This window comes from Megalobrama amblycephala, linkage group LG13 (genome assembly GCF_018812025.1).
Source record: "Megalobrama amblycephala isolate DHTTF-2021 linkage group LG13, ASM1881202v1, whole genome shotgun sequence".
NCBI lineage: Eukaryota > Metazoa > Chordata > Actinopteri > Cypriniformes > Xenocyprididae > Megalobrama > Megalobrama amblycephala.
This window is the reverse complement of record NC_063056.1, coordinates 13,901,787-13,907,786: the sequence shown is the minus strand read 5'-3', so window position 1 is coordinate 13,907,786 and position 6,000 is coordinate 13,901,787.

Here is a 6,000-nt window from a genome sequence, read left to right as displayed (position 1 = left end):
TTAACATTAGTTACCTACATTAGTTAACATGAACTAATAATGAACTGCACTTCTACAGCATTTATTGTTAACGCTGATTTCAACATTTACTAATCCATTTATTAAAATCAAGAGTTGTATTTGTTAACATTAGTTCATACTGTGAACTAACATGAACAATGACATTTTTGATTAACTAACGCTAACAAAGATTAACAAATACAGTAACAAATGTATTGCTCGTGGTTAGTTCATGTTAGTTAATACATAATCTAATGGTAACAAATTAACCTTATTGTAAAGTGTTACCCCTTTTCCTGCTGCTGACAATATCAACAACATTTACAAGTCAAAACTATATTTGAATCTTCCTTCAATGCAAATATCACACAAAAAAATGAGACAACTGCTGAGAAGGTGTGGTATATAATAGAGCCGGTTCACAAAAAAACAACAAATGTCAACATTTCCTGCATTCTTAAGTAAATGGTTTTACATTGAATTGATATGCTTTTTTGCCAAGCATATTAAGAAATATTAGTTGTAAATATTTTATTAAGTGCAGCAAACACTGAAACTTGGCAAAATAACCATGTTCCTCAGTATTGGTTAATTTATTCTAGCATTTTCCTGTTAGTTTGCTGTCATAGGACCTAGATACAATAAGGAAGAGCGCTCAAGATAACTCTGTTTGTCCAGTCTGTTACAGGATAAACTACAGGAAGTGTGAATAAACAAATTAAATAAAACTGAATCATTTAATTGTTTCCAATCCCCTCATTTGACACCTGGTGTTTGTCGTAAGCAACTGTTTGAATATCTGACACAACTGCAGAGTGTCAGAGTGTAATCTAGCTGTTATTACATCTTTCTCAGTAGTTAACCAAATAAACCTGCTCACTAAAAATGAACCTAGGGAAACTGAAGATAAACAAATTTGGATTCGGTAATAACACACTCTTGAAACTTGAAGATCCACAAAACTGTATTTCCTTATTCAATTTGACTAATGCTTGTGTCTTTATACCACCCCCTACTGATGATAAACTGTTATTGCAACTACTCTTTCAAAGGGTTCGTTTACCCAAACATGGTAAGATTGTCATCAGTCACTCACTCTCATGTTGTTCCAAACCCATAAGACTTTCTTTCATTTTCGAAACACAAATGAGCATTTTTTTATGAAATCTGAGAGATTTATGTTCCTCCACTGACAGTCTACTCACCCAAAAACTCTGATGCTTCAAAACATTCATATAGGGATCGAATAATATATCCATATGAATCGAGCGGTTTAATCCAAGTCTTCTGAAGAGACACGATCGCTTTATATGATGAACGGATTTAATTTAGGCTTTTATTCACATATAAACATTGATCAGCGAACATAAACAGGCACTAAAAATGGTAAAGAGAAGCTCAAACGTTGGATTAAACCACTCCGACTTTCAAATGGATTTCTTTTACAATCTCTTTATGAACTTTTTAAAGCTTAAAAGTTAGTTGCATGGACAGAAATCTCTCAGATTTCATTAAAAATATATTTATTTGTGTTCTGGATGGATGAAAGACTCAAAATTACAGCTTCAAAGGGCTTTAAAGATACCAGACGAGGTGCTTTATATAAACAAATGATCGCCTTGCAAGTGGTTTCGCCAGAGCACACTTCCGTATTCTTCAAAAAGCTTACGCTGTATGTTCTGCACCTTCCCTATTCAACTTACAGAATGAACGCAGCGCCAGTTCCATTTTTTCTGTAAGTAGAATAGGGAAGGTGTAGGACATACAGCGTAAGCTTTTTGAAGAATACAGAAGGCAGAACCACTTGCAAGGTGATCATTTGTGACCTGATCCAGCAAAATGAGTCACAGTGACCCAAATTTCAAAATTGAGATTTTGGTATCAATGGAAAGATGAGAAAATAAGCTTTAAAATTATATCCTAGTCAAAATGATACCTTGAATGGTTTTAAAGATATACCCATTTGAATTATGGTCGTTTGCCCTCTTTTTCCAATTGAAAACCTGAGAAAATCAGACATCCCAAGTCTCCCGGAAGTTCCGGGAGTCTCCCGCATATTGATAGCGACTCCCTGATACCCGCAAATTAGTTAAAATCTCCCGGAATCTAGAGCGAGCGAGCGAGCAAGAGCGCGCATGCGAGACAGAACCTGCGTCTCAATCAGCTCCCTAGCTCCCTAGGTCGTGAATTAGAATTAATGTAAATGAATGTGGCTGATTCCCTGATCAGTGCCCTGACTACTGAACTAGGGAGCTGATTGATACACACCCAGAGACTGTGTTTCAAACCGTGTAGCGCGCGCACGGCAGAGAGGAAGAGGGAGCGAGAGACCTTGCGTTTGTGTGCTAGTGGGCTTGTGTGTGAAGGGCATGTAAGACAGAGAGAATCCCGATTGGCCTGTTTCGGCAAATCAACCAATCAATTGTCAGTGTGGGCGGGCTTTTATCTCTTCTCCCGTACCAAATTAATCAGTTATGTCTATCTAGAAACAGGAGCACCATAGCAGAGGGAGAGTGCCACCAAAAAAAAAAAAAAGTATAAAAGACACATTTTATGGCAGACTACACCATAGTGTACCCCTGTTTAAAGTTGCAATGGAAAATAAATAAAAGCAGTTTACATAAAAAGTATAAGCAGCTTATATAAATAGTAAAAGTAATCTACATATTTAAACATAATTAACAAATAATTTCATAGGCCTTTAGCGTATAGAAATAATATTTTATGCTTTTATATCTTTTAGGGATCACAACATGTTAAAACAAAGGCATAGGAAATAGGCCTAGGCCTACATGTAGCCTACATTTGGCGTGTATGTAAATAGTTACTTCATTGTTCTGTTATATTCAGCTGTATTTCGGTATACAAGTAAAGTCATGTTCTTTTTTGGGGGGGGGGTACCTCCCTGAAATGACTTTTTGCAGGTTGGGATGTCTGGAAAATGTTTTGCCCATTTTTTTTGTTGATATCTTTCAAAATCCATTGCATTTAAAGGGATAAACTATTTATTTTACAGCTTAATTTGACCAAAGACATTTTTATATATATAAATGCTATTGAACCAGGCTGAAGCTCAAATTATTTTAAAGTATTTATTTGAATTAACCCTTTAAGACCTGAAGGCTTTTTAGAGTTTTTTTTTCTTTTTTTTTTTTTTTTTTTTTTTTCTGAGCGACACACACAAAAGTAAAGACTGATAACTCCAAAACTCTAGCAAGGAGAGTCAAAAGGTAGGATCATAGAATAGATAGAATCATAGATAGAAAACATTTAAAATTTTAAGAAACTATAAATGACATTACATTTGGACATTTTCTTGCTGAGAAACAGCTGATAAAAGACAAAAAATATATATAATTTTTTAAAAATAATTTTTCTTTTTTTTATTTGACATGGAATAACTCAGGAACACAATAAGATCGCTAAAAAATTCTTTTTTGGTGATGCTCTCCTATATGTGAGTGGCATCTGCTTCCGCAGCCAGGTGGCGCCAACGGGCGGTAAACTCCGGTTTAGAGGTGCTTCTCAGCACTCGTTAGGAGTTTTTCAAAATGGTTAGATGCATTAAAAAGAGATGAGATTCTAAGCTTTAAAATTATATCTATTTTGTGTTATTCCACGTTGGAAAACGAACATGGATGGGTCCGGGAACATTGGATACACACTGCATCCCGGAGAGATGAGAGACATGTCTTTAGCCAAGTATGTTAAATCATTCCGTGAGTAATATCTTGTGATCAACGCAATATATTATGTTGATTTTGGATTCATTTTCAGTGTGTTTACATTTCTAAGCTTTTTGATTGGTTCTATACAACGTGTAACACCATATTTGTAGAGCAGAGATAGTGACATTTCAAGGGATACCGGGAAATGCTCATAAGTGACGAGAGGAGTTGAGAAGTTCATTTCCAGCGAATTTAGTAAAACCATGTCAAATTTAATAGCCATTTAAATACCTTTACTCAATTATCTGCACTACGAAACTTTGGGAGATTATTTTTGAAAGTCTGTTCTTTGAAATTAGCTTAAAATATATATATATATATATATTTTTTCATTGTTTTTCCACATTATCGGCCCATATCTTAAAATAGAACGTTGCGACTTCCGACTCATTTCGCCAGAGCGGGTCACATTTGTGCTTATAAAGCATATAGGCTACAGTTGTATTTATTTATTTTTTTTTAGAAAATGACTGATCATTTCACTAGATAAGACCCTTATTCCTCGTCTGGTATTGTTTAAAGCCCTTTGAAGCTACAATGAAACTGTAATTTTAACCTTCAACCATCTGGAGTCCATTGAAGTCCACTATAAGGAGAATAATCCTGGAATGTTTTCATCAAAAACCTTAATTTCTTTTCGTCTGAGGAATAAAGGACATGAACATCTTGGATGACATGGGGGTGAGTAAATCGTCAGGAAAATTTTATTTGAAAGTGAACTAATCCTTTAAACACTATTGAAACATTTACCCCCGGTTTCACAGACACAGGCTTAAATCTAGTCCCAGACTAAAATGCATGTTTAAACAGTTTTAACTGAAAGTAACTTGCACTGACATATCTTAAATATGTCAGTGCAGTGCCATTGTTTTGTCTCAAGATGCACACAGTAATGTTTTTTTTTTTCTAAAGCAGATTTAAAAAAGTAATTTAAGTGTCCTAACTGAACTAAGGCCTAATCCTGGCTTAATCTAAGCCCTGTCTGTGAAACCAGAACATAGTCATAAATGTTAAGATGTAGATGCTATTTTGTTTATGCACCCATTTATTTTATATTTTCCGAAGGAAAATTTTAAACCTTTCAGATAAACAAAAGAAAGTAGAAGAACTGTATATCTCTACTGACCAGAGTGAGAGAAGTATTCCACAACTCCATCTCTCTCTGTTTGGTCCTCTCTCTGCGCTTCAGGGCTTTTTCATAAACAGCAAGTCCGAGACACTCGAATTGAGCTTTTAACATCACACTCTTGATTCTGGAACAAGTACATATATATCAGTATTATATATTCCACTAATTTAGTCATTTAAATGATCCATATATGATAATGTTTCTTTGTTTTAAATTTCTAAAAGACTAAGGGGCGGTTTCCCGGACAGAGATTAAGCCTAGTCCTAGAATAAAATGGCCCTTTATGCCAGATTAACAGAAATCTGCTTTCTCTGTCATTGTTTAAAATAGTCCTAGACTTGGTCTAGTCCAGAGTTTAAAAAGCTGATTTCCTGGAGGAAGACTAGAGCTACTCCTGGACTAAACTGAGGCTTAAATTAAACCTACCAGGAGGCAGGTGTAACTTCAGATTAACGTTGTGTTTCAAAGAAGATGCATGTATTACTTGAATATATATTGATATTGATATACACTGCATGTATATATTTTATTTATTTATTTTTTGATGCTGTTCACTTTATTTAAACAATTTATTTTGATTTAATACCATTGTTTCTTGTTCAAATGTGATTGCATCATGTTAAATTGACTTGAAATGGTTACTAGAACTCACTTGATGTTTTCATTTTGAAATAACATGTTTCAGTTAAGTAACCCAATAAAACAGGACTTTCACTTCCCATCATGCTTTGCACTGGGCTGAATTGAGAGAGTAAATGTTTTTTCATTTTTTTAGAAAGATGAGAATATGGAGAGACGTTTTACTGTTTAATGTTCTATTATGTAAAAGTTTTTGTTATCTTAGTGTTTTTTTTGGAGATTACTGTTGTAGTGAAGTGTTGAGGACTTGCTAACAAGAACTGCCTTTTTTTTTCTTTATATATATATATATATATATATATATATATATATATATATATATATATATATATATGAAATGAAATGAAATGAAGCAACCTCTATGATAATACTTTGGATCAAACCAGTATCATTTCTAGACTGCCGACACAGATTATCACATGTGTAAATAGTTATGTTTAGTTTGTTGCTATGTAAAGGACAAACAAAATCATTAATAATCATATGATTATTATTAAATATAGA